At 52.4% G+C, this 16,419-nt stretch overlaps 1 protein-coding gene across 4 annotated transcripts in view; it reads left to right on the forward strand.

Moving 5' to 3' along the window:
* RIPOR2 (RHO family interacting cell polarization regulator 2) overlaps positions 1-16,419 on the forward strand; it is a 229,617-nt gene that overhangs the window by 124,626 nt on the left and 88,572 nt on the right. The window contains exon 1 of one of the 4 annotated variants that reach the window (XM_060614655.3): positions 11,064-11,268. The exons of the other annotated variants lie outside the window; for them this stretch is intronic. The gene's annotated coding sequence lies outside the window, so the exon portion shown is untranslated. Of the gene's footprint in view, positions 1-11,063; positions 11,269-16,419 lie in introns of those variants that run through there. 4 annotated transcript variants of the gene reach the window in all.

Genomic DNA, 16,419 nt, shown 5'->3' on the forward strand with positions numbered 1-16,419 from the left:
GTCCCGCACTTCTGGGGCAGAGTGTTCTAGGAGGAGCCAGGGGCCGGCGTGGCTGCAGCACAACGTGCATGAGCAGAGAGCAGCGAAGATGAGATCCAGGGGTGGCCGGTGGGGGGTGGAGGGGGGCGTCCAGCCCTTGTAAAGTCCTCCAGGCCGTTGTAAGGGTCTGAGGTTTTGCTCTGTGGGGATGGAAGGCTTTAGAGGGTGTTGAGCAAAGTGCCATAATCTGATTTGCGTTTCAAAAGGATCATTCTGACTTGTCTTGAAAATAAAGGTGGGGGCTTAGAGGGCAAAGGCAGGGAGGCCACTTGGGAGACTTGAGATATTCCAGAAGAGAGCTGACGGGGCCCTTCTCAGGCCTGACACTAACTAATTCTGGAGGTGAGGGGCGGGGGGGAGTTGCCGAGGACAACTCCAAGGCTTTGGCCCAAGCATCTGGAAGGATCACGGGGCTCTTTACTCAGAGGAGGAAGGCTGCCGGAGGAGGGGGCTTGGAGGTGCGGAAGAGCAGGCCATGGCCGGGGATCGGGAGCCCGGTTCGGGACAGTGACGTTCATGGTGTATAGATAGTGGCTGACTTGACGAAGTCCCACTCCAAGGCCCCAGGATAGTGGGCACTCAGGAAACATCTGTGGCACCGTTGACGATAGAGCGGCATATGCATAACTGAAAGTTACTCACAGACACATCTCTAGCTTAAGAGGATCCTATACAGGCTGTTCCATAAAACCAGGTGTTCAAGAACGCAATACGAGGTGTTTACAGACACGAAAGGGAGATTAAAAGGCAGATCAGAGGGGAAGGGCTGGGTGATCAGGGCAGACTTCTCGCAGGTGCGTATTTGAAGGCGAGAGCTTGATGCCCTTGCGAAGCTGACAGTCGTGGAGGCGCGTCCAAACGTGGCCCCTGACATTGGGTGCTACGCTTACCAAGTGAAACGCTTGCATTTCTCTCCGTCTTGCTCCGAGGCTACACAGGCATAGAACCTCTGCCGGAGGAGACCTGAAGAGATTTCCAGTCTATCTTCCTAATAGAAGGCAGACGAGGGGTCAATCCCACTGCTAAACTCTCTTCTTTCCCTTCCCCAAGGAGATTTATCAGCTTTTCTCAGTTACACGTCCATTTCTCAGTCAAGAGCTAGCAACCAGCGCAATCGCTTTTATTTTAAGTCAAACCCCCCAAGCTACATGTTCAACCGCTTCTCTTTGTTCTAATCCTGGGGGGAAATGTTCTTCCTCCTGTAAGATAATCTGTGGTATCCTCAAAAACCATTAAAGGAACGCATCAACACATGAGCAACTCTCCAAACACTCAAATAGCCGGTCAAATATTTGGACTCCAGCAGGCACTTGAGCTGAATGGCACATCTATGCCAACAAGAGGGCAAGTGTATTCTGAGCAGCAAAGAGGCCCAAATGTCTGTGAATTCGGACCTGAAACGCAGGGGCACGCAGCCACAGCTGTTGACCTTGAATTCTCACCCGGGGCTGAGAGGCACTCCTCGGACAGGCCTGTGCACGTACATTCACGCTTGTAAAACCTGCTGGTGCCCAGCGGTTACGTCCTCCTTCTGACTTGGCCACCGTCTTGGGCGCAAAGAACAAACACGAGCACCTGTTCACATTGCTTTTCCCCAAGGAGCCCCTTGAGGCTCACGGAGAAAGTGTCAGCGCAGGAAGAGGCTGAACAAAGCCTTCCACCCCCACCCCGCACCCCGGGCACCCCAGCCTGCCTGCAGATAGCTGTTTCAGCCTCTTCGCGCTGCCGCTAATGAACGTCACCAGGACTCGATGAAAGATATGTAACGGCGGGGGGGTTGCTTGGAGAAGCCACTTTCTCTGGAGATTTGCTTAAACCTAAGCGCTCGGATTTGCTGCCATAGCCGCGAAATCTTCGCCTCCAGCAGCCTGAGTGTGAATGACCTATTTTGAACGTGGCAGCCAATTACACTTTGGTGGCGTGAATAATTTATTCGGTTCAAGAGCACTGTCAACGGAGGGACATTGCAGCAGCCTTGCTGCCTGGCTAATTATGGAGGGGGACAGCGCCCTGTCCTGGCGTCACAGCCCCCATCCACAGCCGCTGGAGCCGTGGATTGAGTGTGAGCAAAGAAGGGAAGCGGGGACACGGGGCCAGGCCGGGTTCCTGCTGCCAAAGAAGGTTCTATGGGTTGAGCCAGCTGTGCCTGGGGAGTCGGATTTCCACTCTCACCTCTGCAAGATGAAACCGGGTGGGGGGTGGGGGACGATCCTGATTTTGGGTAAAATGTGCATTGGGGTGAGGGGCGTAGGCTGTGAAAGGATGACGTAGGAAGGACAGAGGCGTGGACCCGGAAGCTAGCAAGGGTGGCGAATGGTTTCCAGGCCTGGAGGAAGGAACACAGGCCTTCCCGCCCGACAGCTGGGAGCCCACGAGCGGGGTCTAGAGCACCTGCCTGGTCCTCGGGGTTTTCTCCTGCGTCCCCCGCTGTCCCACACGCTGCAGCTCGCTCTACCAGCGCTCCAGGAGTGGTGACCGCTCGCTTCAGCTCACAGGGACCTGGTTCAGACCGAACTGGACTCCCAAGTAACGTCCGTGACGATGGTGAGGCTTTACAGAGCGCTCGATAATGTGGCTTCCCGGCCTGTGCTGCCTCCTGAAGTCCCCTCCTGACGTTAACAGTCTCGCTCTTCGAATCAGGGAGGGACTGACGTCTGGGAAGGTGTTTTGCATAACAGGGGCGGTAGGAAGGAAAGGGATTGAACGGGGTCTTGTGCAACAGTGGCTCTGGCCTAAAATGGAAAGGGACGTGACAACAACTAAACGAGTGATCTGCAGAAGGAAGAATTTGAGGGGTGCCTGGGTGGGTCAGTTGGTTAAGCGGCTGACTCCTGTTTTGGGCTTAGGTCATCATCTCCTGGTTTGTGGGTTCCAGCCCCGTCTCTGTCAATGCAGAGCCTGTTTGGGATTCTCTCTCTCCCTCTCTCTCTGCTCCTCCCCGCTCGCTCTCTCTCTCTCTCTCTCTCTCTCTCTCTCTCTCTGCCTCAAAATAAATAATATTTTAAAAAAGAAGAATTTTTAAATATGAATACAAGCAGATTTTACATTTTTTTCAATCATCAACAGGCAACTGTTTACAATAGGTAAATCAATAAATCACCTTGGAGAACCTTAAGGACAAACCTCTTCTTTTATGGCTTCCCTGCTAATGAGGAAAAGGGGGCAGATTTCCTCTAAAGTGAGTCCATTTAGAACCCTCAAGAAAGCTCCCGTATCAAATGCCTAGCATTATGTCTACACATATGTGCTGACGGTTTCCAATCACTTCTGCAGCCATTTTTAAATTATTTTATAGTTTAACATCTTTGTGCAATAACATTTAGTGAATTAAACGTATGCTGTTTACCTTCCGCGTTAAAGTATTTGCGGCTCTAGGAATTTGCAAAGTTAACATTCTGCCAAAATGTTGGTCAGGGTAGATCAGAGCTTCTCAATATGCGGTCTGAGGACCCCTGATGTTTCCCAACACTCTTTCATAAGCTCCCTGAGGTCCTCCGTAATTTTTTTTTTAAGTAGGCTCCACACCCAACGTGGGGCTTGAACTCATGTCCCTGAGAGATCAAGAGTCAGATGCTTTACCTACTGAGCCAGCCAGGCACCACTCTCAATAATTTTGTTAAACGTAAAGGGATTTGGCCTAGATTATGTTATGTGTACACACACACACACACACACACACACACACACACACGTGTGTGTGTGTGTGTGATATATATATATATATACACATACATACATATACATATATGTATATATCTCACATATACATACATATTATGTAAAATATAAAATGACTTGTCTAGCTTATGTTATTGTGTAATAGGTCCTGAGACCAAAAAATTGGTAACTGCTGGTCCAAATGGTATTATAACGGGGGCGTCCGGGTGGCTCAGTCAGTTAAGCATCTGACTTTGGCTCCGTTCATGATCTCATGTTCATGGGTTCGAGCCCCACATCCTGCTATGTGCTGACAGCCTGGAGCCTGCTTCAGTTCTCTGTCTCTGTCTCCACCCCTCCCTCACTCATGCTCTCTCTCTGTCTCCCTCTCAAAAATGAAATAAACATTAAAAAAATTTTTTTAATCCAAATGATATTACAGCAGAGAATTACGTCCGCTGTAACATAATGTCTGAGCACCTAATCTCAAGTTTCTGGATAGAAGGGGATTGTTGGCTACATTTAGGGCACATTTTGTTTCTTGCCGGGAAACATTCTGCTCACTACCTCCTACCCACATCGCCTTCCAGGTCACCTGGTGTGGAAGCTAGAGGCAGGGGTGGAGGTGGGTGGAGGGTCGCGATCAGATGCCCAAGTGCATAGGCCTGATTTCAGCACCCCTGAGACATTCATTCCTGGGACGCACTCAAACGCTAAGGACGTTGGCCAAACACGTTTCCCATTGTGCAAGCAGATACGTGTGACAATGGTGAGGAAATCACAGCCTGAGATGTCTGCTCCCTTGAGAACCTTATCATCAGTTCCAGACACAGGCAAAGGAAAATGGGGTCTTGCTCTCCGCAGTTCAGAAAGCAGTCAGCAGGACCCGGCTGTCATCTGTCAAGCTAAAGCATGCTTCTGTAGGTATAGTTCTGGCATCAATCAATGCGGGCATATTATGCTCTTTTCCGGGGGAAACGGTGACGAAAGCCAGCAGGGCCCATGCTATGCTGTCATTCCGCGGTCGGTGTTTACTGACTGTCCTCTACACCCGTTAATACAAAGCTTCCACTACTGAAAGCAGCATGGTTCCCGACATCAAGGGACATGGGCACTAATGAGGAGAAGTGGACCAAAGATCTGTAACAGAAAGAAATTATGTGACTGGGTCTGTGCTCACGGGACACCGTACTTCCAGGAGAATGCAGGGACAGCATGGCGGGCCAGGGAAGGCTCCATGAAGGAGGCGGTGTGTGAACAGGGCTTCATAGGGGAGGCAGGATTTCTAGAGACAAACATCAAAGGTCAGAGAAAAAGCGATGGGTGATTCTCAGCAGAGAATTTCCAGGCAGTGGGAAATTCGAGCAAAAACTGTGGCAGCATAAAATGTCAAATGTCAGAGCCTAAAGGACACTTGGCAAACCCTTCATTCGACAGGTGAGGACACTGAGATTTCAAAGGTCAAGATCTGCCCTGAGCTTTCTATTGGCAGAACCAAAATAGAACCTAAGCGTCACCAAGTGCAAGACTCTCTACAGGGCTGTTCCTTGGACACAGAGCATAGCTGGAAGAGCCAAACTCAGGGCCAGCAGTGCCCTAAGGGTGGTAGGGTGTATTGAAGAAGCTTCTAGAACCACACTATAGCGCCAAGTGCACTGGGCACCTGCTTGGGTCTTATCCAGAACAGTGCCTTCTGAGACAACGGCACCAGAGTTGTCCATGCGCCTGTTAAAATGACTAAATTGGAGGGGCTCCTGGGTGGTTCAGTCGGTTAAATATCTGACTTTGGCTCAGGTCATGCATGATCTCACGGCTCATGAGTTTGAGCCCCACAGAGCTTAGAGCCTGCTTCAAATTCTGTCTCTCTCTCTCTCTCTCTCTCTCTCTCTCTCTCTCTGCCCCTCCCCCGTGCCTGCTCTTTCTCTCAGTCTCTCAAAAATAAATAAACGTTAAAAAAAATTTTTTAATGACTAAATTGGAACGGGAGAGAGGGTAACTCGAAAATCTGCACTTTAAACTCCTCCCCACAGTGCTTCTCATGCACTTCCTAAGTTAGCAAATGAAAAACAAAAAGGAATAGAGAAAGATTGATCAGAGCAGCAAATGAAGAATTCAGCAGATGTGAGCAAGGCAGGGGGTAAGAGAGTTACAGTATAAGGAAGGGGTTCAAGAATCTTAGGGCTGGCAGCCTTCCAAGCCATGATCTGGCCATGCACTTGGGTGGTCGGATGCCTATGGAGGAAGGTCAGAAGAGTAGAGAAGGAATTCCAAAATCAGGATGTTAGATCTGCTGTCCACATGGATACTAAGCACCACAGTTACGAAGAGAGTTTAGATCTCACGTGTATCTGGCTACCCCCTGGACCAAGAGGAGAAGCCAGAATGCACTAGCATCATGGGCAGAAGGAATATAGAGGAGTGTAAATGGAGAGGGGTCACTAGATGTCACGGAATCTCCGACACCTTCCATCAGTGTCGCTTCGTGGCCCCAGCGGGTCTCTGGGCGTGCTCCGAGTTCTGTATTAAATATCTGAATCGCTAAGTCCAGAAAATAAGTTGGTTGCCTTTTAGATGCTCCTCTGCTTTCCCCAAGGAACTGTGTGTTTACGAGGATGGACTGATGGCAGAAAGAACCCCCAGGCTGGCTGGGCCAATGCCATTCCCCAACCCAAACCTGGCTTGAACCAATGCCCATGAGGGAAAAGCGGGATAAAATTCAGTGATTGAAAGAGACCCCTGTCAGTACTGCTGAAGTTCAAACGCCCTGTTTTATGGAACCAGAAATAATCGCTGTTCCCATAGCATCCATACTCCTTCCTCTCTCATAACACTCACCCCAGTTATTTACAGTGTCCTCATGCCCCGCTCCACGAGATGGGTTACCTTCGTGTCCCCCTCCGTGTCTCCTGCCCTTAGTTGAAACAACAGCTCTCTCCGGTACCTTGGGGTGTTTTCAGTTAGGACTGACATCAGTGGAGGGGAGGGGGGTGTCTGTGTCAAACTCTTTCTCCCCTAGGAGAACCATGTCTCTCCACTGGCAGGAAAGAGTGATGTAAAGTCCCACAACTAGCAGAGTTTTCTCTAATATCCCCACCCCCAGTGCCGGACCAGCTCTGGGAGTCGCTGTGTCCCTGGACGAACTTACAAGGGCTCAACCAAGGAGTCTCCGAATGCTCGCATCAGTGACGTCTCGCGATAGAAGCATCCTGGTTAGGCTATCATAGGGATCCCTGGAAGAAGGAGGTGGTGTTCTAACAGAGAGAGTGGGGAGACAGGGGAAATAACCACCCAGGAATGAACCCTGGAGTGACCACAGCAGGGGCAGTGATTGGAGAGGGAGCGTGAAGGTGGCTGGACTACGCACCGGGAGACCTTGGTCCTGGTGCGGACTCGATCTGGTTATGTGCCCTTGGGCTCTGGGATTCGCACTAGACACTCCACTAAGGATTGTGTCCTGCTTGCGTAGACCTGTGCTGCCCAGTCCCTCCATGCCTCTCCCAGTCCCCTGGCCTCTAGCTCTGAATGTGCCCACCCCTGCCCCCACCCGCACACCCGAGCCCCAGCAACCTACCCAAGCCCAAAGGGGGAAACCGGGGTGGGGAGTAGAATGTCCTAGAGCACACAGAGAGCCAAATGTGTATCACCTCTGACTGTGAGTAACAGCCCCACCTTTGTGACAGCCACCATGTTACTTTCTAACCTGTCAGAGCATCAGCGTTCTTATCTTTCAAATGGGGACAGTAATAGAAAAAGGGATTGTTGTCGGCTCAAGTGAGACAATGCCGATCCTTCTTTTCATCCTCCGCCCGCTCCCCCCCAACCCCCATAAAATTTGTGTGACGTCTACAACCGCCCCGTGCCTCATCAGGAAGGCAGGGAGTTGGGAAGGGGGTGTCGTGGACTGAACATTTGTGTTCCCCCAGATTCCCGTGTTGAAGCCCTCGCTCCCGGTCTGGCTGTATTTGGAGTAAGGAAGTAGTTGAAGGGAAATAAGGTCGTGAGGGTGGAGCCCGATGCACGAGGACGAGCGTCCTCGTGCGGGAGACACCAGACAGCTCACTGCTGTCTCTGCACACGCACTGAGGAGAGACGGTGTGCGGACGGAGGGAGAAGATGGCCTTCGGCAAGCGGGGAAGGGAGTCCTCCCCAGAAACCACATCAGCCAGAACCTTGATCTTGGACTTCCAGCCCCCAGCGCTGTGGGGAAATAAACGTCTGTCCTTTAAGCTCCCCGGTCCGTGGGATTTTGTTACGGCAGCCGGAGCGGACAAGTATGGGGGGGAGATGAGAAGTCTACTATCCCCAAGGGTGGATATTTGCCCCCCACTGCACAGCCCTATCAGCACCAAGGCTAACGTGCAATAGCTCTTTACCCCTTTCTCCCCAAATTCCTACTGCACCTCTGTGCTCCTCTCCAGGTGTTCTTGTCCAGAGTGAGGTAAATGCAGAAATGTCTGGAAGCATCAGACTCTATGCAAATAGCTACAGTCCAAGGTACAAGGGGCACTGCATGTCCAGAGATGCTAAGATCTAAGATGTTGTGACAGTTCTGTGGTGAGGACAGCAGGAAAGGGGGACAAGGGACCCCGGAAAAGCAGAAACAGACTGGACTGTTTAAACTGGATCTTGATGAGTTTCCCATATGGGGACAGGGGAAAAGATTACAAAGATGGAGAGAGGCTGCCGGGGAGGGCGGGGTTCACAAGGGAAATAAAAGGACCCACCAAGAAGAAGGAGTGCTCCAGAATGGGAGGAAGGTACCGAGCTCTTGCCCTGTGCTGGGTTACAGCACCTAAGACAGAAATGCTCTCCGTCCATGTGATCTCACGGGCCTGGGAAAGAGAGACAAGAAACGAGCAAAAAGGCAAATCAGACCATTACAATTTATAATTAGTGCTAAAAAAAAAAAAGAGGATTTTGAAAAAGAATAAGTGGAGGGAAGGATATACTTAGAGATGTGGGCGGGCAAGGAAGACCTCTCTGAGCAGTGGCTCGGGCTTGTTTACTGAACTGAAAGAAAGCCCTTGTGGCTGGAGCTTAGTAAGGGGGTGGGGGGGACCCCAGGCTGCAAGGACTTGGGAACATTTGTATGCAGTTGGGATTTACCCTACGAAATGGGGCATACAGGGTTTTAAGCAGGAGAGTGACCACAACATATTCATATTTTAATAGACTGCTCTTTCTGTATTGGTCATCTGCTGCCATATAACAAATTGTCACAAACATCGCTGTTTAAAACACCACCTTGGGCAAGTCACATTAACGCTCTTGAATCTTGGTTTTCCCATCCATGAAGTGAGTGTAATAATGCCTACTGCAGAATTATAGTCAGGAATAAATGATACCATGAAGTGCCCATTCCAAAGCCAAGGATAGAAGAAGCCCGTCAACGAACTGGAGTGTTCGACATAGCAAGGACTGGCTCAAGTCAACCAACTTCACGAGGGACTTTCCTATTGACCAGAATACCAATAATGAGGGGCGCCCAGGGGGCTCAGCCAGATAAGTATCCGACTTTGGGTTTCAGCTCAGGTCGCGATCCAACGGTTCGTGAGTTCAAGCCCTGTGTCGGGCTCTGTGCTGACAGCATACAACCTCCTTGGGATTCTCTCTCCTTCTCTCTGTGCCCTGCCCTGGCTCTCTTTCTCTGAAGATAAATAAATAAACTTAAAAAAAAGGGGGGGCGCCTGAGTGGCTCAATCAGTTGAGTGTCTGACTTCGGCTCAGGTCATGATCTCACGGTTCGTGAGTTTGAGCCCCGCATCGGGCTCTGTGCTGACAGCTCGGAGCCTGGAGCCTGCTTCAGATTCCGTGTCTCCCTCTGTCTGCCCCTCCCCTGCTCGTGCTCTGTCTCTCGCATGGTCTCTAAATAAACATTTTTTTAAAAGATTTTTAATAAAAAATTTAAAAAGAAAAGAATACCACTATTGAAAACATACAAAGACTAGCTGGCCACGCAGACTGGAACGTTCCTGTCATGTGATGCACACGTTTTCTCCTCTGAAGGAGCGCCCGCGTGGGAAGACTGAGTGCTGTCAGAAACTATTTTGTTAAGTCAAAAGAAGGGCAAAGAGAGGTGGTGTCTTGAAAAACCAAAGGCTCAGACGTCAAGGCACTCACTTCCTTTCCCGGTCTAAAGCAGAGACAGGGTGACCAGTGCTTGCCCTTGGGTGGCCTTTCTAGGCATCCGGCACCCTCTGCTTCTATCGTATCCTTCGGTGGGTTGTGATTAGTTGATCAGGCTGTGTTTTTGGCTGTTCCTACTCCGGGCCTGGGAATATGCAGTCTCCTTACCACAACTGGATATAGGTGTTCTGGTGTTGACACAGTCTTCTGGAATGTTCCCTTTTGCTCATTGTCTAAGCTCATGGATTCCTTTTTTTTTTTTTTTAATTTTTAAATGTTTATTTATTTTTGAGAGACAGACCGAGCAAGAACATGCAGGGGGAGAGAGAGAGACACAGAATCCGAAGCAGGCTCCAGGCTCTGAGCGGTCAGCCCAGAGCCCCAGGCGGGGCTCGAACCCACAGACCCAGAGATCGTGACCTGAGCCGAAGTGGGAAGCTGAACCAACTGAGCCACCCAGGGGCCACAAAGCTCATCCATTCGTACGAGCTCCCTCACAAAGTTACCGAATCCCAAGCTGGGGCTGGCGGTGCTGTTCTGTTTCACGTATCCTAAAGCCACAGTTTGTACAGGACGGTGGCTTTACGGATGAGGAAACTGAAGCACAGCACACCTGTTTAAGCAGGTGGCAGAGACCTCATCTCTGGGGCCTTAGAGACTCCCGGTCTCCTAGAGTTCCCACTCCAAAATGGGAATGTGTTTCCCAAAGGTCAAATCCAGCAAAACAAAATAAAAACCGTTTCTCCCCACCACTACAGGATCTGTCTACCCAAACAAGCCTAGGGCAGTGCCCACTCAAGGCCGACCTCCCCGGGGGGCTTTCCAACACAACTCTTACCTTGAGCAACCAACTTCACCCCACCCCCAACCACACACACGCGCACACACACACACACACACCGCCGCTGCCGCCCCACACCCCACCCCCGCGCGTTTTCCAGGCACAGCCTCTCTCCCAAATCCCCAAAGGTGAGCTGGAGGGGTCTTCGCTCGCCTCGGCCTCCCCTGCCCTCTCGCCCCCGTGCACTCTGCAGCCGGCTGGCTCCCCCGCGCGCCCGCCATCGGCTGCAGGCGGGTAGCAAAGCGCAGCCCGGCGGAGTCGGCCCGAGCGACTGTCGAGCAGCTGTCTCCCCCGGCCCCCTCCCCGCTCCGCCGACGCCGCCGGGCCCGCGGCCGCGCCTCCCCTGCGCCGGCTCCCCGCCCCCCCCTCCCCTCCGCCCGCGCGCTCGGCTCCGCCAGCGTCGCGCACCCCTCGCCGCAGCTGCCGGGAGCGGACGCGGGAGGGCGGCTGGGGTCTGCGCGCAGGGTCCCCGCGGCTCCCCGCGGCCCTTTGTCCCCGCACCCCCGCGGGGCGAGCGCGGCTCGGGGCGTCGCGTTGGCCGGAGGCTCTTACACACGCCCGAGAGCCCCCGGTCCCCGGTCATGACAAGGAGCCTCCGTCTTTAGGTATGTGCACCTCTCGCGGGTTCTTTCCGGCTGCTGGGTCTGCCTGCAGCCCGGCTGAGGTCCGTGCGCCCGGGAGGGTCCGCGCGTCCGCTGCCCGCAGGGGAGGGGCGCGAAGTTGCCGAGCGAACAGGGGCACGCGCACCCCTGCAGGCGGAGCCGAGGGGCGCCCGGGGGGAGCGGAGGACTGGCCGCGGGGACGGTGAGGAGCCCGCGGCAGTGCCCCGGGTCCCGGGGCGTTCCTGGAGCGGGGTGGGGGCGGGGGGGCGCACGGCCGGACGAGCGGGGGGGCGGGGGAGAGGCTCCCGGGGGTGCGGGCGCGGACGCCCTCGGGCGGGTCCCGCGGCCCGCTGTCACCCAGCGACTTCCGGCGCTCTGAGTCCCGCTCGGGGCTGGGATCTCGGTGTCCAGCGTCTGAACTTGTCCCGAGGCTGCCGGGGTTGAGCTCGGCTATGACCCAGCCTCCTCCCCGCGTGTCTGAAATCCCCTTGCCCGGGTGGGGAGGGCGCGGGTGGGCGAGGTGACAAACGGGAGAAGAGGCGAGCGCGGCGGGCGACCTGTGTCTGCAAAGATGGGGGGAAGGGCGATGCACCTGAGGACCCGGAGCGCCCTGCAAGTTCCCGTGGCCTGGGAGGGGTTAGGAGAAGAGCAAGTGCAACTCTGTTACCGGCGACACTGTAGCCTCCTGTCCCCTCCCCAGGGGGTAGGGAGCAGAGAGAGAAGAGCTCACGTGTAAGGGAGCGGGCGCTGCCTGAAATTGCGCAGGCGGAAGCCACCCAGATGTTACGGTGCCAGAAGCGCCCGGTGCGAGTCCCCAGTGCGAAGGGGCAGCTCCCCGGGGGGCGGAGAGCAGGTGGAAAACCCAGAAAGCCGGGCGATGGAGGCGGGGGGAGGGTCTCAGAGAAGGCATTGGCGGCCTCGAAGGTTCTCGTCCCAGAGATACCCACGTGTTGCTCGAGTGACCGAGCGGAAACGTCGAAGCTTTTGATTGGGGGCGGGGGACCGTCAGGACAGTGTGAGAAATCACGTCGGGCTGCCTTTCCTCCTGCCGCCACCTCTTACACGCTCAGATCCGTGTCCTTGGTTGAAGTTCTAGGACTGCGACTGACCCTTGCCCCCATTGCCAAAGACACTGCACTTGGCCCTCTCTGCGGGGCTGGGGCTGGGCTTCTTGTGCCAGCATTCGCCCCTGTGTTACCTGGTTGACACACGGTCATTCCTTCCTTTTTGTTTTCTGCCAGGTTTCTCTGGCTCTGAGAATGTTCCTCCTCTCCTTTCCACCCCCACCCCAGTATTGGCTTATCTGCCTGCTTCCTCTTGCTCCCCTAGTCTTGTTGGACCAGACTCTTGAGCTCCCCGGCTACCAACCACCAACCACCGGCTTCCCCCATTGTTTCCATCTATCTGTTTTAGCGGCTGTCACAAGCAGGTGGCGTCACTGTGAACTCTAAGAACCAGCATGGCCAGGCTATTCTCCAGTGGTTACTTAGGAAGCAGCCAGTAACCATTCCCCTTCTGTAGGAGCAAATTGCAGGGGTGGGTCCAGCCAGGGTAACAGCAGCTAGGGAAAAGGGCCTCCCCCCTCTTCACCACTACCTCCCAGCCCAGCCCTCAGGGTCAAGCCTCCGGTGCCTGGCCTGCCCTTCACTTCAGATCCTGCCAAGCTAGGGCTCTTCCCCCAGAAGGTAAAACACGTGTCTGTCCAAACATCTGAAAACCTGAACGTTGGAGAATGTGTTTAGTAAACACAAGCTGTGTGTGTGGCTTTTCCAAAAAGACCCCCAATCAGTATTGCTTCTGTCTCTGACACTCCAACATGACATTTTGCTCTGAGTATCTTACCGTTAGGATAAATATAAAGAAATACTAAGCTAGAGCAGGGAAAAACCGAAAGCATGCGCTGAGGACTCTCATGGCACTCTGAGTACCCAGACACAGATTCCAGAAATGGCTCTCCTTCCTTTTGTGGACTGCGAAGTAAAATTATTTCCAGCAGAAAAGGGACCTATCCCCTTTCACAAGTGACCTAGAGAAGCCAAGGGGGCCTGGAGGGAGCTATTTATTTATATCTATACATGGGGGTAGCTAAACTCACATAAAAATCCCACTCTTTAGCATTGAAGTCCGTTGGCTTGGGGTCCTGCCCGTGACTGCCGGTGTCTTGCCCTGAATCTGAGGTCACTAAGTGGGAACATCCCTACTATGGCAAAACCCCTGCCCAGCTGTGATACCAACCACTCGCCGACTTCCAAATGCACCCAAGTCACCTCTCTGTTATATTTTGGTCTAATTCACGGATTATTGGCTCATCCCTCAGTGTCAAGAGACTAGAACACAGACAAAGGCAGTTATGCACAGTGAGCGGAACAGCCTGCACGATTTATAGTAAGTGGTTGCAGGAAGCAAACGATGGTCCCTTGGGCCGAAGGGTTTGCAAACCAGTGTTGTCTTTTACTGTTCACTGCATTCAGCGGGTTGGAGGGGGGGGGCGGGGGGAATAAAAAAGCTGTTTTGTTTTCATTCTGGAAAGAAGTAAGAAGTCTAAAACCAGTTTCTTTTCTTGGGAGGAAGCGGTGTAGAAGTGAAAGTCCGTGTGATTTAACACGATGGGTGCTCCTTGGGGCAACAGATTTGACTTTCCATCTGAGCTTCCTCTGCACTGGTGGCCTGTGCAGGGCCTCGTGCTTCTGAACAGCTTCTTTACCAAGGTTATTTTCATCTGCCAAGCCGAACTCCAGGAGCTGGAGGAGATGGACAGCTTGTGTTTGTGGCCATTCAACCAGAAAAGAATACCAGCTGAAAACAGACAATGAAACAAGGGAATCGGGGGTGGGGGTGGGGAGAGGAGGTACGGAGAGACCAGCCACACATAATTGGCTCCCCAAAGGCAAATCTGGATGCAGAATGGTGTCATAAAGCAGTTGTCACGTAAACACCCCACAGTGTGATTATTGGAAAGATCTGTTCAGAAAGGAAAACGATGGTGTGCCTTTCCCCGTTCCCTGGAGGGAACCCGCCTCTGGCTTTTCATTTCTCCCCACTTGTGAAATCATATCCTTATCGTTTCTTGAGACAGCTTTCTCCCCCTGAAAATGAAAACCTCAACATTGTGTACACGGAAGCCTTCGAGTTCCCACTAAGCGGAATCACTCGACACGCTTATCTTCAGTGAATTCATATGGAAACACCCACACGCCCGCTTCCCTCTCTGGATCTCCTCTCCGAGGCCACCAAGTTCCTCTCTGGGTTAATGGCGTGAATGGCCAGGAGTTGTTGTTGTTGCTGTTTTCTTTGGTCACAGTACACTCATCACTTCCGTTGGAAATGTTCCCTAAAAATCATAGATGTTTTCCTTAGAGTTTCGCAGGTTCTCTAGAAAAGATCATCTGACGCATGGCCCGACGCTGGGTTGCCCTCCCTCATTGGAAACGCTGGACACCATCAGGAAAAGAAGCCACGGCAATTTATTTTATTGTGCATTGTTTAGGTGACACTGAATATTTTCACATGTTCATTACACTAATTAAAAAGGAAATTAGATTTTTTTTAACAGTGAAAGCAGAGGAGGGGCAATGTGTCTGTGTCGTGTTCCGCGAGACCAAAACACGCTCTCTGCTAGAGCAAGGAGGGGGGAGTCTTAGACAAAGGAATATTTTTCACACTGTTCAGCATTCTAAAATATAATAGAGTGATTAACAGTCATGTTCATTTCCTGAGTGGATTTGAAGTCCAAGCCCGCAGTGTTACGTCGTAATGTAGGGGAGTGCTAAATTTTTTTTTGATTTAAGCACCTGTTTACTGAGCAACTGTTCTGGGCTCGGGCCGAAGCTAGAGTTTGCATTTGGTATAAAAGTGTAAGATACTGATTGTAGGTAGGTTCCAGGGGGTGCACAGTCTGGAAGAGAAGTAGGAAGAACCCAGTCATGTTGAGCAGTGTGCCGTCCACACGTCTTGGTTTGCCCCGTCCGCATCTTGTGACGCAGCAGCATAATTATTCCTAGCACCCTCTTTCGCTCAGAAGTGTTCCAGTTTGGACAATAAGTTACACGGTCATCCTAGAAATAAGGGCTATGAGGTCAGGGGAGGAGAAGAAGGCTGTGATGGGAGCAGCCGGTGGAGATTTCGTTCCTGAGCCTGGTGTAGGCATACAGACAAATGGGATGGAAAAGGAAAGACTGTGAGCTCCCTGAGGACCCAGAGGCTCTGTTTCCCTTGTTCCTGTGCCCTCGGGGCTTTGCATGTGTGGGGAGCAAATGGCAGGCATCAAATACTAACCAACTGCCCGTGACCCAGATTGAAGATCCACACTGAAGGTAGTAAGAAAGCTCGGGACGGTGCGGAGGCATGCCTGGCAGAGAAGGTCAGATGGGAATAATTATGAAACAGGGCTATTAATAAGGCCGAGAAATGCTGAAACAAAGCCGGCGCTGAGCATTCCAAAAAGTAGCCTGCGCGCAGAAAGCCAGTGTGGTGTCACTCCTTCTCGTTTCTGTCGTTTCTCTTTTGAATTGAATGCCATTGGCCTTCACCTCTAGCCTGGAGGTGATCTCTTCCTTCTCAAGCAAATTGTCCAGGAAGGAACTGAAGGAACAATGACCCCATTCTCTTCGAGCTTCTTTCCTTCTGTCCTTGTCCTCTAGGAGGAGTTTTGGAAGGGAGGCAAGGGCAGGAGCCTGCTGCGGGGTGGGGAGGGCACCTTATAAACACAACAGCAGCACACACGAACACCAGGGGCACATGCTTTTTCCCTTCTCCGAACTGGAGGGATAAATTCAAAGTTTCGTGGAGCTAGTGCAGTTCCCAAGAGGTTATTCCCAGTGGAGCTTGTGAGTTCCCCACTTTTTGCTACATACGAAGGCCTGGAGTGACGTGGCCTTGGCCTTAACTGTGCCGGTTACCTTCTGATTAACGTGACACACAGTAGGTGCCCTGCTGTATGCGGAGGTTCAAGGTTAACTCCTGTACACGAAGGCTCCAGGCCAACTGCCAGCTGCTAACCCTTGAGCAGCAATGCCTTACCTGTAGCTTAGAAGGTTACTGGTAGCATTTGAAGCCACTTTGGGATGATTCCTACCTTCCCAAGTGCTACGCCGATTTCGTGTTGTCTTGGTGATGCCTCATCCTCAGAAATAAGCAGAGCTCAGAAAAGAGAGA

The sequence above is a fragment of the Panthera onca genome, chromosome B2 (genome assembly GCF_046562875.1).
Source record: "Panthera onca isolate mPanOnc1 chromosome B2, mPanOnc1 haplotype 2, whole genome shotgun sequence".
Lineage (NCBI taxonomy): Eukaryota > Metazoa > Chordata > Mammalia > Carnivora > Felidae > Panthera > Panthera onca.